The following is a 19,353-nucleotide window of genomic DNA, read 5'->3' on the forward strand; positions in this document are numbered from 1 at the left end:
AAATGGATCCGAACACACATTTACTTAGTGAACAAGCTCATCATTTTCTATATTTTAAAATTCACTGTGCTTCAATGCAAGTGCAGGCTTCAAGGAAAAAAAAAAAAAAAGCAGAGCAGCCAGGTGCACAGTACAGCACACCTGTGAGTCAGGGAACAAAGTCTAAGCTGTTCAAGCTGAGAGGCAGTGGTGAAGCAACCCTTGGATTGAGCTGAAAAAGGCAGTGGCAAGTAAAGGATGCATATGGCAGGCTGGTCTCATTCTCTTAGGAAAATCCAAGGTCATCTCACCACTCTCCTGCTCCTCCTGCTAGTCTTCTAGTCACTGATGTTTATGGAGCGTTAACAGTACATTGGGCACTGTACTTAGGGCTTCATGAGCCTTGCCTCATTTAATCTTCACAAGGCTCAGAAGTAGGCATGGCTGTGATTCCTATGGTAGAGGGAGGAACTGAGACCACAGTGTAGATGACTTGCCCATGCAGGTCACATTCTAGTACGTGACTAAGACTTGAGACCAGATAAAGTGGACTCCAGGGCTGCTTCTCCCAGGCAAAGAAGCCAGAAATTCTCCCATGAGGCCTCCCCTATGGGTCCTGCTTAGACACAGATGCTCCAGGAAAGGGTAGGCTAGGCAAGTGCTCTATCGCTAAGTCATGCCGGTAGCCCTCCCCTGAACCATTGCAGGAATTAGAGGGCCCAGGCACAGCCGGGAAATCAGTTAAGGGGAGCTGCGCCAGGAGATGTTCCCCTATTGTCTCTCATCTCCCACCATTCCCTAGCTTCTTAGGATGCCCTCTGCCATGGCCCTCACTCCTCTTCAGGTTATTTGTGAGAACTGCTAGATTTCAAGGAGGCAGGAAGGGTGGGGAGGGGAGGGTGGCTAAAATCAAAGTCGTTGCTCTTTCCTTTTCCTTTTTAACCCTGAGATGTAAGAAAGGGCAAGTTTCGTGCAGAAGAAAGCGACTGTCAACAGATTTCTTACTTTTACAAACTGGGACAGTTTTCCTCCCTGCCTAGAAAAAAATGTAGTTGAAGCTAGAGGCCCAAGTTCTAAGGTTCTCCTACTTGTACTCTTTCTTGGAGTACTTTGAAAAAGGTTCATTTACAAAAAGTAGTCATATGGGAAAGTGTCATACAGTAACACTTGAATACATTTTTCCCTTGAATGGATTTTCTTCAGTTATGATTTGGTTAACTATCCCAGCTCTAGCTACTTTGCTGAAAACTATGCTTACCTTAAAACCCGGTAATATTTATATCTTACACTTCACATTTTAAAATTTTAATTATTTTTAAATATTGTACATATTTAAAATCAGAGTAATTGGTATTTCCATCTCCTTATTTATCATTTGTGCGCACACATGTGCGCACACATGTGCACTGGGAAACTTCAAATTTCTCTCTTCTACTTTTGTACAAAACATTTAATAAAGTATTGTGGACAACAGTCACCCACAAGTACCAAAATACAGACAGATATGAGGAACAAGTTCACATGCACGCTTTCCTCCCTAGAACGTCTCCTCCGTTCTGTGTGTGCTGGAGTTAGTCCCTGTGTGCAGTGGAGACAGAGGTGTTTTCTGCAATGTGGTTCAAATTGCTGGTGGGTAAAGGGCTAGCCCTAGGCTAGGGAGCAGGGTCAAGACAGATGTGAGGCGAGAGCACTATGAAGAAAAGGATAAACCTGAGCATGATGGCAGAGCAGGAGGGGAGCCCAGAGGCTTAAGGGTGGAGAAAACACAAGCTGGAGGAAATGAAGAGAAACTTGGAAGGGATTAATTCAATCAAGAGCAGTAGAAGAGCAGCTTGGGAAAAAGCTAACTTAGTGGGGCCCAGGGAGAAAAGTTCATTAGAGTAACACAGTGCGTGGGAACAAGGGAGGCCTAAGCAACAGCTCTGGTGTCAGGTGGCTATGAGGAGAGAAGTTTTCATTGTAACCTGGAGATTGACTGTGGAACTTAGCCAGGAAGACCCTTGTCCCTCTAAAGCGACTGGAGTGAGATGTGGGGGGTGGGAGGGCAGAGGCCCGAGACTGAATCATGGTGTACTGAGAAGAAAAGGCAAGCTCACATGTGAAGGAATATACAGGCTCGACTTGTGACTGAAATGCACTGACTCATAAACATGTGCAGCCTACAACTGCTCCCCCTGGAGAAAACTGTGCTTCCTAATTGGCTGGTAGGGAAGGCTCCAATATGAGTGACTGGGACTAGGAAACTGGCAGAAGCAGGACAAGAGCATTTGGGTCCTAATATCTAAGTCTACAGTGACACTCCTCTTTAAAGTGGAAATAAACATAGGTAATGGAAACTATGATTTTGGATATGTACCAGTCCTTAATTAGCTTTAGTAGGCACCAGTACCCTACCAGTGAATGTCTCCGTGAACCCCCGAACTTTGCTGGATCCGTCTAAGGGATCCTTTGTGGGTGGAAAGGACCTCCTCTCCAGTGATGGACGCATGAGTGTTGACCTCCTTAGTTTTATACGCAGCCCATTCAGAGCTCAGGATTCTATACCTCAAAGAATGCCTAATGTGACTCGAGACTCCAGGGAAGGAAGGCACTGCTGCATCATCGTTGGCGCATGTAGCTGAATAATCCTTTTTATTCTAGGGCATCCCCATATCATTTTAGTATTACCCAATGTAATAAATTGGGTAGGTTAATGTTTTCCCTATTTTGTAAGAAAAAAATACAAATCAAAGTTTCATTTTCTTTAATATGAGTTTGAGTAACTATGCTTGATTCATTCATCCCACAAATATGCACCGAACACCTTGTTTGTGTTAGGTACTGCACAAAAGGGAGCTAAGACAGTCACAGAATTTACAGTCCCAAATGGGAGACAGACTTTAAATAGATACCCTCACATCATTATTTAACATTAAATAGTTCATCTCAAAAATATATGATCATAATTGTGATATATGAATCAAAGGTTAGATTCAAGTGTTATAAGAAGCCAGAGTCAGAAAGTCAAGCATCACATGTTTTCTCTCATTTATGAAATCTAAACAAATAGAAAAAAAGATGCCAGAAAAGATAGAAAGGGGATGATTAAAGAAGAAGAGGGGGACCTGGGGCAAGGGGAGGGAAAGGGAGCAATGGATGGTGTAAAAGCAACCAAAGTGTTATATGTGTATACAAATGTACCAAATGGAAACCCACTATTGGATAACTAATATACACTAATAAAATATAAAATGATAATAAAGAATGTATTCTTTACAAGGTCTGGCAAGGCCTTGCTAAGGAAGAGACATTTCCACATCAGTTGTAGGACTCCGAGTTGGGGCTGCAGATGGGGTCAACTGCAAGTGTGCATCAGTGGAATGGCGAAGGCCAGGGCTACTGAGCTGGCACCCAGATGGACACAGTCCTCTCCCTGCACGGCAGCTTTACCTTCCCCTGTTCCCTGCTAGTCCCTTCCCCTTGCTGTTATCAGCCACTGCCATTTTCCCTCATGAACCCAGGTCAGTGGAGCTTTCTTTCATTTTTAAACATGAGTCAAGGAGCAGGAATCTCATTGCATACAAATCCTCTTATCTTGGGAATGTGTGCGTGGCTTGTAGATGTGGGCTGATAACCATTATATTTTAGAAACCTAGCCTTAGAGATGGCTACTTCTCGTACCCTGCCATAAAATTGAAATCATCCGGGTTGCTTCATTTTGCCAAACTGTCTTTTGAGTCCTCAGGAATTGAATGTAGAGTGTTTGGAATGGTGGGGAAGCCAGGGGCGGAGGTCTTTGTGCAAACAGTGCTGTCACTCAGAATGATATCTTTCAGGTCCGTTCAATTTGTTGTTCATTCCTTTTTATTGTACCACGGTTTGTTTGACTAATCACCTATTGTTTCAGATTTTTTCCTGTTAAAAATGAAGCTGCTATAAACATTCATGTACAAGATTTTGTGTGGACATAGTTTTCATTTCTCTGGGATAAATGCCCAGGAGTGTGATTACTAGGTTCTATGGTAATTGCATGTTTAGTTTTGTGAGAAACTGCCAAACTGTTTTCTAGAGTGTTTTTGTAGCATTTCACAATCTCAGCAGCAGTGTTTGAACGATCTGGTTTCTCTACATTCTCTTCAGCATTTGATATTGTGACTGTTTTTCAAATTTCAGTTGCTCTTGTAGGTGTATAGTGATATTTCATTGTGGTCTTAATTTGCATTTCCCTCATACTTAATGATGGCAGACATTTTCTTGACTTTACCAACCATATTTCCTCTTTGGTAAAATGTATCTTTATGTCCTTTGCCCATTTTCTAATTCAATTTTTTCATTGTTGATTTTTTAGAAAAAGTTCTTCATATATTTTAAATATGAGTCACTAGTTGGATGTGTGGTTTGCAGATATTTTCTCCTATCCTGAAGCTTTTCTTTTCATCTTTGAATAGGTTTTTTCACACAGCAAAAGTTTTACATTTTTGATCAGGTCAAATGTATTGATTTTTTTTCCTTTTGTGAACTATGCTTTTGGTATAAAGTCTAAAAGCTTTGTGCCTAAGCCCTAGATCCTGAAGACATTTCCCCTTTTATTTTTTGAAGTGTTATAGCTTTTACATTTTGGTCCACTGTACATTTTCAGTCAATTTTTATGCAAAGTATGGAATTGAGGTCAAGGTTTGTGATTTTATTTATGAAGTTGGCTAGGCCATGGTACAGAGATATGTGGTGAAACAAGTATGGATTGTGAAGGTGATTTCAAAATGGGATTAATATTTAAATTGGTAAATTTGGAGTGGAAAACATTACCTTTTGTAATGTGGGTGGGCCTTATCCAATCAGTGGAAGGCCTCAAGAAAGAGGCCAGCATTCTCCAAGGAATATGAATTCTGCCAGCAGAGTGCCTTCAAGCTTGAGCTGCAACATTAACTCTTCTCTCTGGGGCTACATTCCACCAGGCTATCCCACAATTTTGAACTTGTCAGCTTTCAAAATCCCTTGAGCCAATTCCTTAAATCTCTCTCAATCTCCCTTCTCTTTTTCTTTTTCCTTCTTCTTCTTCTTCCTTCTTCTTTTTCCTTCCTTCTTCCTTCCTTCTCCTCCTCCCCCTCCATCTCTCTTTCTGCTTTCTGTCTTTCAATTTCCATCCCTCTATTCCTCCTCTTCCCTCTTTCAACACACACACACACACATACACATACACACACACACACACACACACACACACCTGATCCTATTTCTCTGAAGAACCTTGGGAACTGCAAGAAACCTTTCAGCCCATGGATGGGTAATTTTGCCATTACCATTTAGTTAAGGAGCTATTTTTCTCTCCTTGAGTTGCACTGGTACCTTTAAAAAAATCAGTTGGCCATAATTATGTGAGTATACTATGGGATCCAGCTGTTCTATTAATCCATATGTCTACCTGTCTGCCAGTAGCATACAGTCTTGATTACTGTAGGTGTAGATATTCTGCATTTTCAAAATTGTTTTAGCTCTTCTAATTCCTTTGACTTTATGTGTAAATTTTGGATAAAACTAGCCAGCCATTGGGGCTCATGCCTGTAATCCCAGAACTCTGGGATGCTGAGGCAGGAGGTTTGAAAGTTGCAGCCCAGCTTGGGCAACCTAGTGAGACCCTGTCTCAAATTAAAAATGCTTCTCCTTCTCCTCTCCTATCAAGTGAGGACACAGCAAGAAGGCTGCCATCTACAATCCAGGAAGAGAACCCTGAATAGGAACCAACCATGGTGACCTTGACCTTGGATTTGTAGCCTTCAGAATGGAGTGAAAACACACTTCTGTTGGTGAAGGCACCTAGTCTCTTGCTATTGTCCAGGACCTTACCCTTCCCATAGTTGACTATTCTTCTTCTATACATTGAACTCAGATAATCTGCAAGGTGTTTTTCCTAGGTGGTAGAAGCACAGAAACAAAAGCAATAAAAACTAAGCCGTTGTCCTCAAGAACTGATGGGAAAGAAGTAGCTATGGAAAACCCAGAGAAGTTGTGACTGAGGGAACAGCAATCACAGAGGCACTAAGGTTGATTCTTCCTAGGGATTACTGATAAAGTCTTCACTTAAATTCTTTTTGGAGGATATGAGTCAAGAGAATTGCAAGTTTGAATACTCCCTAGGCAACTTAGCAAAAATCTGTCTCTAAACAAATAGATAAATAAATGGCCAGGAACGTAGCTCAGGGTTCAATCTCCAGTACTGAAAAAACAGATCTGAACAGTAAAAGTAAAATGTAAAACTACAAAAATCTTGCCTAGATTTTGAATGTTGATAGGAATTATGTCAAATCTGTATATTAGTTTGAAAAGAACTGACATTTTTACTACATCGAGTCTTCAAATTCATGAACATGATATGCATAACCATTCATTGTTTCATTTCATCCATCAGCATTTTATAGTTTTCAGCACATAAATATTATGTGTGTTTTAATAGATTTATATGTAGGGTATTTTCTTGAGCAATAATAAATGATATATTTTTAACTTTGGTATCTATGTATTCATTGCAAATATAGAGAAATGCATTTGATGTGTAAATGTTTATCTTGTATACTGTGATCTTGCTGAACTTACTAGTTCTGGGAGCTTTAAAAGTAGTTTCCTTAGGTTTCTCTATATAGAGCAACACATTAACTTAAAATAGGGAAAGTTTTGTTTCTTTCTTTTTAATCTGTATATCTCTTATTTTTTTTCTGTCATTTGTGTACTGGCTACAACTTCCATCACCATGATGAATAAAAAAGCAGTGAAAACAGACATTCTTTCCTTCTTCCTGAGCACAGGGTGAAAGCATTCATATTTCCACCATTAAATATAATATTAGCTGGAGGTTTTTTGGTAGCTCTCCGCTGTCAAATGATCCTCTTTATTAGCTGTCTGCTGAAAGATTTTATCATGAGTGGATGTTGAATTTTGTCAAATGCTTTTTATGCATCAAATAATATGATCATGTGATTTTTCTTTGTTAGCCTGTTAATACAGTGGTTTACATTGATTGTTATTTTTAATACTGAACCAGACTTACAGACTTAGAATTAATGTCACTTGTCACGGGATGTAATTCCTTTATATTGCTGAGTTCTATTTGTTAATATTTCATTCTGAATTTTGCATCTATATTTATAAATGATATTGGTCTGCAGCTTTCAAGTACTGTATTTTTCTAGTTTTGGTATCAGAGTAATTTTAGCCTCATAAAATGTATTGGGAAATATTCTCTGTGCTTTTATTTTATGGAAGAACTTGTGCCATTATTTTTTCTTTAAAAGTTTGGTAGAATTCTCTAGTGATTTATGTTTGGAGAGTCTTAAAATTACAAATTTAATTTCCTTAGCATATATAGAGCTACTAACTAAATTTATACTGGGTCAGATGTAGAGTTTGTTTTTTCTAAGGAATTGGTCCGTTTCACTTTGAACTTAGCTTAACCAAGGGAGTGAAAGACTTCGACCATGAAAACTACAGTATCCTGAAAAAAGAAATGAACATGTTCACCATGGGGCTGTAATTCATATGTCTCGTTGCCAAGTGACTTGAACCACCAGTGGTACATGCATGACAGTCCCAATGGGAAGCTTTTTATTAATTTTACCAGAAAAATGACCAATAAAAGAAATTATACCCTTTTGAACCACCAGTGATACAAGCTACCTGATGAGAAAATCATTCATGTACCATCAGTGTTTGAGCCAGTTGGAACATGGTAAAAAAGACATCAGAAAATAGAAAGATGCCTGCTGTTCCTGGATAGGGAGAAACAACATTGTTAAAATGTCCATACTTCCAAAACTGATATGGATTTAATGCAATCACAATAAAAATACTAACAGCATTCCTTATAGAACTAGAGAAAACAATCCCAAAATTCACATGGAACCAGAAGAGACCCAGAGTAGCAAAAGCAGTTTTGGGAAGAACAAAGTAAAGGGCACTGCAATCCAGGATTTCAAGTTATATTAAAAAGCTACAGTGACTAAAAACAGCATGGCACTTGCAAAAACTGACATGTGGGACAATGGAACTGAATAGAGGGTGCAGAAACAACTCCAGGCAAATTCCGCTATTTAACTCTTGAACAAAGGGCCCAAAAACATACACTGGAAGAAAGATAGCCTCTTTAACAAAATGGTTCTGGGAAAACTTGACTATCCACATGCAAAAGATTGAGTCTAGACCCATATCTCTCACTATGTACTAAATTAATATCAAAATGGATCAAGGATCTAAATCTTAAAGAAGATAAATTACATTAAACTCTTCAGGACATAGGCATAACCAAAGATTTTCTGAACAGAACTCCAATTGCACAAGATATAATACAAAAAAATCAACAAATGGGATCATATGAAACTAAAGAGTTTCTGCATAGCAAAGGAAACAACCAACAAAGTGAAGTGACAACCCACAGAACAGGCTCACAACTCCTCAGAAGAATAATATTTAAAATATATAAAGAACTCAAAATATTAGATCCCACAAAGTAAAAGACAAAATCCAAAAACGGGCAACTGAAATGAGTAGATACATGAAAAAATGTTCATTTCTCTGGCCATTGGAGAAATGCAAATGAAAACCATGCTGAGATTCCATCTTACTCAGAACAAATTGACACCAAGAAATCAAATAATAATAAATGTTGGAGAGGTTTGGGGAAAAGGAATCCTACATTGTTGATGGGATTGTAAACTAGTAAAACCACTATGGGATTCACTATGGGGAACCCTCAAACAACTCAAGCTAAAAATTCTATTTGACTCAGATATACCCCTTCTATGTATCTTCCCCAAAGGGTTAAAGATATTATACATGCATACTCATAACCATAGCAGCACAACTTATAATAGCTAAGTCTTGGAAGCATCCTATACATCCATCAGTAGATGAATGGATAAAGAAAATGTGGCATTTATAAGCAATGGAGTACTACTCTGCCATAAAAAGGATAAACTTGAGTCATTTGTACAAAATTTGATGTACCTCGAGACCATAATTCTAAGTGAAATAAACCATACACAAGCTTAAATATCACATGGTTTCTCTTATATGAGAAACCCAAAATATAAATAAAAGGCAAAATAAAAGATAAGAGGAATTAGAGGATAGATCTTTTGCATAAAGGAAAGTGAGCAAGAGATGGAGGGGAGTGAGGGGAGAAGAGGATGAAAAGAATTTAGATGTGTTATACACATGTATAAACTCCCTATGAGGACTGGAATCATTAGCTACTGTAAACATGTACCAATAAAAATAAAATATATTAAAAGAAAAAAAAGACTGAGGATGTAGGGTCTGGGTTCAATCCCCAGTACAGGGGAAATTTTTTTTTTTTGGTGTTATGTTGTCTTGCCAGTAGGGTAAGACCTTGAAGTATTTTTTGAAGGAAAATTGACAGGATCATAGACTATGGGGAGAAGGTAGAGAGAATAAAAAGCAAACAGACTCAGGTTTAGACCCTGGGTGAAAGCAAAACATCCAAACACGAGTACACAGTAAGTATTTAGGCTGTCCAGAGCTGAGGGACAGATTATACTGGAAAAATCCATCTTTTTACCTGACAGTTTCCAGACCATCTAAGACCTATTCCTAACTTTTTAGCCAACAAACCTTGTGATTTAAAGAGTACACAACTTCTCACTAGGCTGTAGTTTCATCATCTGTAAAATTGTGTGCATTGGCACATAGTTATTTTTTTAAACTAACATTTGAATCAGCATAATAGCAGGTATTTGGAAGGATCCTTATACTTGTTGGAATATTTTCCTTCCAGGTCTAAAGGTCTAAAAGCTTGCAATTTCTTTGAAATAGGAAGGGTTCTTAATGAATCTACTTTGGTGGCTGGCTTTTTACTTAGTAGTTTTCTTTTTTCCAGCAGAGCCTACCAGTTTATATTATGTAAAGCTAAAAAGGTAGAGGAGGGAGAGTTGTACATAGTGTATCTCAGTCTTTCCAGACTTCCTAAGTTTTTTTTCCCCCTCTTTTCACCCTTTGCAATTTTCAGGCTCTGCTCCACTCTGGGGAGTATTATGGGCGGGTAGCCATTAGTACACAGGAAGGGAGGGCTTTGTGGTATCTCAAAGCCATTGACTTTTATTTATTTCCAGTTTGCTCAACATTTGTTCCACAGATCTGGACAGTTTAAAAAAGGATAGGGGATAGAGAAGGAAGGATGAAAATTAACTGGACACAGAGAAAAGAATAAACATGTTTGCTTTTCAATATCAAATGGGGGCTCAGAATCCTTAAAGCTGAAAAGACTTTCGGGCTTTATTTTGTCTTCCAGAAACTGAACACTGCTGTGACTGTCCACATGGCATCTGAAGAATTTTTTTTTTACTTTGCTTTGGAAAAGGATTCTACTTCTTGTTAGTAGGATTTTATAAATGAGTGCACTCCGTTATTCTAAATAGTAGTTATTTCTTTCAAATTAAAAAGACTTTTTTGGACCTTAAAGCAGGATAAGCTCATTACAAAAATAAGAAATTGAAAGTCACTTGTCAGCTCACAATGTAGAGATAACTATTGTTAGTATCTCCATTTTCTTCTTCCTCTCTTCTGTGCATGCACATGCACACCCCCCAACCCCCCACAGGATCATACTGAATGTTCATTTGTATATCCTCTCTTCCTTCATATAGTTTATGCTGTTATTTCCTTATGCCATTAAATGTTCTTCTCAATAAGATTTTAAATAATGATGTAGCACTTCGTAGCATAAATGCTACTGTAAAGCATTTATATGGACAACTGAAGATTTTCTATTTTTTCTCTATTTTAAATTATATTACAGTGAATTTACTTTTTTTGAGAATTTATTAGTATTTTAAATTTTTAATTAAAGATAGTATATTTATGGGGTACAGTGTGATAATTTGGTACATGTATACGATGTATAATGATTAAATTATAATTATTAGCATTTCCATCTTGTTAAGCATTAAAAAGTGATAAATTCAGGGGCCCGGGATTTAGCTCAGTGGTGCTGTGCCTGCCTGGCAAGTGCAAGGTCCTGAGATCGATATCCGGAAACAGGAAAAAAAAAATTAGATAAATTCCTTTGAAAGAGAATCACTGAGTGAAAGTATAAGAGCACTGTTGAGGCTTTGGTGCGTTTTGCCAAGTTGCCTTATGGGAGAGTGGTAACAATTTGCCTTCCGATTAGTATTTGAGAAAGTCTGACTCACAGTATCAACACAGAATAGTTCCCCATCACATATAGCACATATACATGATACTATTCTGTACCGTTTTAACTCAAATGACATTTCCTGAGCACCTATGACATGTAGGGTACTGTGCTAGGTATGGTCTTACTCCAGTTACACCAGGTGCTTGACAGATAAAGATCTTATGCAAAGATGGTAACAAATGTGAGTGGGATATAACAACTCATAAATTTCCATGGCCAGAGTTGACAGCATTCAGCCGTTAAATGGCTACTCAGTGAAGGAAGACATCATGCTTGCCAATTCAAAAAACAATTTAGATTTTTGTAAGCCCTCTTTAAAAAAGAATCCATGTGTATGAATCTTGCAAAAAAGCAGAGTCAGTTATAATTATTCACACTATATTTCCTGGTGTAAACTGGATTAGGAGTAGAGAGAAATATTAGAAATGCACATCTTTCAAAAGAAAGAAAAAAAACAACATCCCAGTTGGTGAAAGGACAATTTCTGCTTTTGTCAGTTTCTTTTAGAAAATTAACCTGTTGGTTATCAGAGAAGAGGGACACAGAATACACAGAATGCCAAACTCCTTCTGGCAGCTGGGGATAATTTGTCAGTCTCCTTTGAAATGTGGCTTTGTGTTCACTAGTGCAGGCAGCTGGAACAGAAAACGCATGACAGACAAAAGCTGAAATCCACATGAAGAAATGTCTTTTTCTCAAAAATTACTGCCTGAGTTAGCAACGGTCAGAACAGAAACGACATGTGTATCTGCCCAGCAACAAGTATTCCTGCTACTAGAGAAGTCTCACTGTCCTACGGGAGGAATTATAATGGCTGTAGCCCTAAATAGAACTGCTGGATGGTACTTAAACAGACCTTCTCACTTGCATGAGAAGTTTCACCCACAAATCCATCTACAACTGTGACAGAAAAGCTAGTGTTATGTTTTGAAATCAGTGAAAAGAATTTATTATGCTGAAAAGGAAGACCTATTTAATATATAGTGGATGAAGGCGTAAGAAACAGAGGTTTCATTATATGATTTCAAGTTATAACATAACCAATGAAATCACGAAAATACTTTCGGACTGGAAACAGCCCAAAGGTGCTTCATTCAAGTAGTGAATGGATAAAGTATGGTACACATCCATGCAATGGAATACTACTCAGTAATACCAAAGAATGAACTACTGATACATGAATCTCAAAATGCTCATACTGAGTGAAAGAAACACAATTTCCAACGGTTGAATACTATATGATACCATTTCTATAATATTTTGGAAAAAGGTGAGATTGTAGGAACATATACCAATCAGTGGCTGTCCATGTGAGCGTAAGGGAGAGAGGAGTGATTACTCTGGAACTGCTCTGCATAGTGATTGTGATCGTAGTCACAAGAGTTTATAATTTGTCTGCACTTATAGGCTGTACAAGTAAAAAGTACATTTTACTCTGTGTTCTTTTAATGAGTGAACAAAAATCTCCTAAAAATAATATTGTCAAACATGGGGAGGCAGAGGAAAGGGGGGAATTTGTGAGTAATGTTAAGTAAGCTAAATCTTTAGTTTTACAGTAAAAAGTTGATAGATAAGATCCAAAATGGATAAATCAAGAAACAGGAGCACAAACATTATTTAGAGATACAAAAGTAACCATCCGATGAATTGAAAACAAAATCTGTGAAGTCCCTTTGTGCAGTGAGACAGGGAGTGCAGAAAGGTGGGTAGAGAACTGTTGCTTAATGCAATCTCTTTTATATTATTTGATATTTTAATGTAGTAGTTGAGCAAATCCCTTCTCCTTACTGAGCCTTGGTTTCTACACTTGTATGATGAAGGGCTTAGTGTAGGTGATCTTTAAGATCTCTTTCATACCTAAAGAAAATTGCAAAATTACATTATTTGCATTTCCACAGTGATTTTTTTTTTGTACCAGGGATTGAACTCAGGTCCTTGCCCTTGCAAGGCAGGTCACTGAACCGCTGAGCTAAATCCCCGGCCCCACAACAATGATTCTTTGTTGAATGCTAAGAAACTAACTTTTTTATTTTTTAAAGCTGGAAGGAAATAAATCATCAAATTAGACAGCTTCTTTTTAACAGCGGAAGAATTAAGACACAGATTAGTTAAAAGATTTACTTGGAATGAAAATTAATTGCCGACAGAGTCAGGTCTGGGGCTCGCGCCTTTTCATGGCTGCGTCACTGAACCATGCAGCTTCTGCAAGGCCCTAATGGAATTGTTTCCCAGCACCAGGACAAAAATGCCCTGGGATGATGCCAGGGTTGTAATTCAAATGCCAGCATGGCTTCATTGGCCTAGGAGATAACTCCAAATTTTGGATGTGGTCCCTGATAGAAGCATGTATGATTCAATGCCATTGGCATCCTGAAATTGGCCAAGGCTACGCTAAAGTCCAATCTATCTGGGGGCTTCATTTCCTAATACTTGTCCAATAAGCTGCCTTTGGCAGGTACTACTAGCTTACTGACTTCTTCTTGTGACACGAATCACTTCACCCAAAAATATCATTCTCATTCCGATGAAAAATAATGGCCTTACCATTTCTCATCAGTCCTTTATCTCCATGAGCTCTAAGTTCAAGCCATATTTTGATAAAACCCATCACGTAGGACAGCAGATATGCTCTTTTAAAAACTTATCAGCCATTGTTAAATTTAAAAGGTATCTTGGTATGGTTTTGCAATCCTAGGAAGAGATTTGCAACAGACTGCTGACTTTGACCACACCATCTTCCCGGTGGGCAAGCTGAAAGCATGTGCCAAGCACACCTCACCTCCTAGAGCCTACAGGCTCACTTACTCCTTCACACACGCCTGAAGCTTACAAAATAAGGACACCATTATGCCAACCTACCATTCTTCCTCAGTGGAAACAATACTGACCTTTATAAGTTCCCAGCTAGCTTCAAACGCTGTGGTTATTTGTCTGGACTTCAAGGGAAGCCTCCTTGGTAAAGTGCTCACAGTGTCCTTCTAGTTCTAGAATCTTCCTTAGCTGATAATGCATTAGAGCAGGAATTTTCAGGCAGGCTTCCTATTGGTGCTTTGTCTACTTTAGCAGAAAGACTGTATGTTTTCAAACGTTCCCAGAAAACACTTTCTTGCCAACTTCTGTGCTTGCTCTCTATCAGAACTTCCACTCAAGCCTGGCCTTCTTCCCAGTTCTGGAGGCTGCCTTACCTACTGGCTGTCCTTTACTTCAAAACAGGTGGCTTAGGGATCTCAAATACTTAGCCTCAGCTGCCAGCATAGGAAAAGAGAGGCCCCTGTAGTTACGCCTGTGACAAAGACAGCATTTGTTCCCACTCTGGTATTCTCAGTGTCAACAGCAGTGACAGGCTCCAAAGGAGATCATGCCCAGTCACTGCCCACTTGGTGAGAACTCCTCAAGCCCAGGGATGTCCATACATCTAGCTTTGACTCTCCTTAGCAACGCTATGAGGTGACCAGAAACCAGTACTAGTTTTCCCACTTTACAATGGGGGAGGCAAATAACTGGAGATTACAGATTTGCTCAAAATAAAGGTAATTATTTTGTTCAGAACAAGAATCAGGACATCTGGGTCAGTACACATTGGTTCCTTTGATTTGCCAATTGTTTACGTGAGAAGCACTGTGCACTGGCTTGCTTGTCACTGAGTGACCACGGTGGTGCCACCTAAAGAGACGGATGACTCAGAGGAGGTGCTGTGAGGGGAGAGGTAGCTCACTCAATATACTGCAGGGGCATGGCAAACAATGACTGTACCCAAGACCATCTCTCCAAGGGGTCTAGGTGGCATTCCTGACTTCTTTCTACCAACAAAAGCTGACCGCACCAGGCACTGGGATGACAGAGATAACATACACAAGCACTTGTCCTCAAGGCATTCATAGTTGGATGAGGGTCTTAGTGGTGAGTGGGGGCTATGAAAAAGAGATCAGCCTCAGACTTGAGGAGGTTCATGTTTATTCCTGAATTCGCCAATAGAAAACAGCATTTGTGTTTTTTCTAACTATAATGATGGCTATGCCCTGAAAGACTCATACTGATTCTCTTCCTTGAAAATAGGATTCATTTTGTCACTAACCTTGCCAAACTGCTTATCATAACGTATTAAAACAGAGCTTCAAGATGTAATTAAGGTTGCATATCAGTTGATGTTGTGTTTATCAAAAGGAAGGTGATGCTGGCTGGTCCTGACTTAATCAAATGTGAAACCATTAAAAGCAAGACTGGGCCTGTCCTGAGGAGACAGAGTATTTCTGGCTGGTCTTGAGTAAGCAGACAGCAAGGTTGTAGAGAGGGACAGCCTCTGCAAGCTGAGCACCTCAGTACTATAGTGGTGAGAAACATCAGTTCCTCCAACAACCTGAACAAGGTTGGGTGAGGACTGCAAGCTCCAGATGACAATGCAACACTTGGACTGCAGCCCCATGACACCCTAAGCAGAGGCACAGCTAAGCTGTACCCAGCCATGGAAGCGGACACTGTAACTGTGTATCGCTTTAGGCTACAACTATATATACTGTATACTCATTGTATTTTGGTTGTTGAGCTTTTCTTTTCAACAGTCAAGTGATGTCATTTTCTAGTTTCTCAATAAGTGAAGCATGGAGTCATAATAGGACTCCGCAACTCTATTCTTAATTATATACCCAGGAGAATTAAAAATAGATGTCCAAGTAAAAATGTATCCATGAATGTTCATAGCAGTATTGTTTACACTGGCAAAAAGGTGGAAACAATCCAGATGCCCATCAACTGATGAATGAATAAGCAAGATGTGGTATATTTGTGGAGTATTATACAGCCAAAAAGAACCTCTGATACAACCTTCTTTAAAGAAGTCAGACACAAAAGGGCAAAATATTGTATCAAAATTATGTGAAATATCTAGAATATGCACATCCACAGTTCAAAAATAGATCAATGGTTATGTAAGGCTAAAGAGAGTGGAAAACAGGAAGTGACTACCTAATGGGAATGGGTACAGGATTTCCTTTTGGAATAGTGAGTGTTCTGGAAGTAGAAAGTGGTGATGACTGCACACCACTGTGAACGTACTTTATGCCACCGAATTATATAATTTAAAGTTGTTGGGACAGTAATGTTTGTTGCTCATATTTTACAACAATAAAAATGTGGTGCCACTGTTTCTGCTGCTGATGTCATCATTAGCTCCTGTCATGCCTGCTGGAACACACTTATCTTGCCTCAGTAACTCCTACAGAAGGAGGAGTTAGGACCCATCCACCTCAGGGAAGCCAGCTCACATCCCTTTCCCAGGTCATGCTCTGCTGTCATACCCATTCCTAGCCCCTTGCACTTCTTCACCAGTATCATGTAACAACTGGAATGATATCATTACTATAAGGTTATCTGTGTAATGCCTGCCTTTCCCATGAGATTATAAACTACATGCCTTGTGCATGGTAGGCAAGTGCTGTGCCTCCAAGCCAACACCCTTATCCCTAAAAACTCATTTTCTAATGCTATTCTGAGAGTAATTTCAAAAGTATGAAGTATTATCTCTAACATTTTAAAAATGTAGGTAGTCAGTTGAAGTGAACAGTTAGTGTCTTAGTCTGCTTAGTCTGCCATTACAAAAAGAAAAGAAAAGAAACAACAGACCTTTATTTCTCAGTGCCAGAGGCTGAAAAGTCCAAGGTCAAGGTGCCCACCAATTCAGTCCCTCTTGACATTACTCTTCCTGTCTCACAAGGCCTTTCCTTGGTATGCATGTGTGTAAGTGGTCTAGAGAGTGAGCTCTGCTCTCTTCTCATAAGGGCACTAATCCCATCGTGGAGGCCCTGCCCTCACAACTGCATCCAACCTTCGTTAACCCCTCAAACACTCCATCTTCAAATACCATCGTGCTGGTGGTTAGAGCTTCACTATGGAAATGTTGGGGAACACAATTCAATCCAGAGCAGCCGATATGCATTAAGTAGACATTGTACATTAATGGAAGGGATCACGTTCTCATTTGTGTTTTCACTATATTTTGCCCCTCTCAACCCATCAATGGTGTCCATTCACCTTTGGCTCCTGCATCTCAAATTCTATTCTCTGCCATGGTTTTGCTAGGGTTTTTACTATCATCTCAAAGCTTCCAGGAAGCTACAAGAACATTTTTTCTTGGTCGTTTATTTATTTATTTATTTGTATTGGAGATTGAACTCAGGTCCTTGTGCTTGCAAAGCAGGCACCGGAACCACTGAGCTAAATCTCCAGCCCCTCTTGGTCCTTTATTTTTATTGTAGCATTAATTCCTCCAAGAAACCTTTGCTGACATTAAGGGTCATTTTTGTCATCCTTACCATGCCCTCTGCTCAGTCCAGACACTTGTTTATATTCACACAAATAAGACAGAGGCATTTTTTTTTAAATCATTGGATTACACAGCAATCCATGCAGATCCCATAGCTCCAAAGCTCTTTGGGAGTGGCAGGCTGAGGGCCAGTAGGTAGGAGGGTGGCAGGCTGGCTGGGGTTTTTCAACTGGCACACCTGTAACAACCAGTAATCTGGGCCTCACATAACCATACTTTCTATGAAATAATCCATTTAAAAATGTCTGACACACCTTGAATATTCTATAAACGTTAGCTATTATACTTTTATGATAAAGGTATTGTGCACAACAATCAAAATCATATTCTTGAATAATATTTAGGCATATATGAAAGTTAAGTGAAAGATTACAAAAATGTATACAATGTCCCACTTAAAAGTGTAATATATAAATAAATGTGATAGTATACAGTAATTTAAAGCTCAGGATCTAAAGTTAGGCCTGCTTTTGACTCTGTGCACTGTTACTTATTAGCTGTGTGATCAAGAGGATGTAGCTTAACCTCTCTAAACCCCAGTCTCTTTAAAAAAATTTTTTTTTGGTACCGGAGATCGAACTCGGGTCCTTGCGCTTGTGAGGCAGGCAGCAGAACCACTGAGCTAAATCCTCAGCACCCCAGTCTCTTTATAAAATAGAGATGATATAAGTAGATAGATGTGCAGGATACACTTCCATACCTAGAAAACCCAAGAGATATGAGGGAGTTGTAATTTTGCATCAGAATTAATGAGAGCTCAGTACCTTACTTAGATATACAGTAAAAATGCAGAAATAAAAACTTTCTCATAAATATCGTGAAAAATATGCCAGTCACAAGACAGGTATAGGTGTAGTGCAAGGAGCTGGGTATCCCCTCTGTCCAGCTCTAGGTCACACTTGGAACCGCAGGCATACATGCCGATTCCTAGGCCTGTTAGAATCTGGCCTGGGCCCTCTTCTGTTCAGGGTCTCAGGCCCAGTTCAAGGGACATGCTGTCATACTCCATGCCATCATCTCAAAGGCCTTGTTCTCCAGCAGAGACACAGTGGCTTCAAACATACTGGCCTGCCTCTTGGCTAAATAATTTTGTATAGTTTCCATCTCAATAAGACATTTTTGCTTCTTTGACCACATTTAAATTCCATTAGAGAGTATCTGCTTGCTTTCTCCTCTCTCTCTCTCTCTCTCCTTTTCTCTCCCTCCTTCTCCCTCTCTCTCCCTCCCTCCCTTCTTCCCTTCCTTTTCTTTCTCCCGGTATCAGGGATTGAACTCAGGACCTTGCACTTGTGAGGCAAGCACAGTGCCACTGAACTAAATCCCTGGCCTGAGTGAATCTGCTTTAAATTTATAGGGAGACAATTCTAGAAAGGTAAGGGATATAGCTCAGTGGCAGGGTGCTTTCCTGGCATATATGAGGCCCTGGATTTCATCCCTTGCACAGCAAAAATGATCAAATTAAATTTAGAGAAGAGCAATCCAGCTGAGCATGGTAGTGCATGCTGAAATTCCAGCTACTCAGGAGATTGAGATAGAAGGATTGCAAGCCTGAGGTCAAGCATATCAATTCAGCAAGACCCTGTCCCAAAATAATAATAAAAAATGGTTGGGGATATAGCTCAGTGGGCAAGTGCTTGTCTTGCATTTACAAGGTAGTGAGTTCAATTCCTAGCACCACACACACACACACACACACACACACACACACACACACATCAGAGTAGTTCTCCCAGTGAAGTTTTCCCATGTCATTAATAGGATGGAAGTCTAGCTCTCCATTTAGTAGCTGCCTTCCCTTAGGCAAGCCCCTAAACACTTTCCTCATCTGGAAAATGGGTGAGAGTAATGGTACCTCACTTTTAGATATGTTCGG

At 39.4% G+C, this 19,353-nt stretch overlaps 1 protein-coding gene across 2 annotated transcripts in view; it reads right to left on the bottom strand.

Moving 5' to 3' along the window:
- Plac1 (placenta enriched 1) overlaps positions 1-19,353 on the bottom strand; it is a 159,859-nt gene that overhangs the window by 18,760 nt on the left and 121,746 nt on the right. Inside the window, exon 1 of one of the 2 annotated variants that reach the window (XM_010614287.1) lies at positions 14,050-14,156. The exons of the other annotated variant lie outside the window; for it this stretch is intronic. The gene's annotated coding sequence lies outside the window, so the exon portion shown is untranslated. Of the gene's footprint in view, positions 1-14,049; positions 14,157-19,353 lie in introns of those variants that run through there. 2 annotated transcript variants of the gene reach the window in all.

The sequence above is a fragment of the Fukomys damarensis genome, unplaced genomic scaffold (assembly GCF_012274545.1).
Source record: "Fukomys damarensis isolate Sample0158 unplaced genomic scaffold, DMR_v1.0_HiC HiC_scaffold_39, whole genome shotgun sequence".
Lineage (NCBI taxonomy): Eukaryota > Metazoa > Chordata > Mammalia > Rodentia > Bathyergidae > Fukomys > Fukomys damarensis.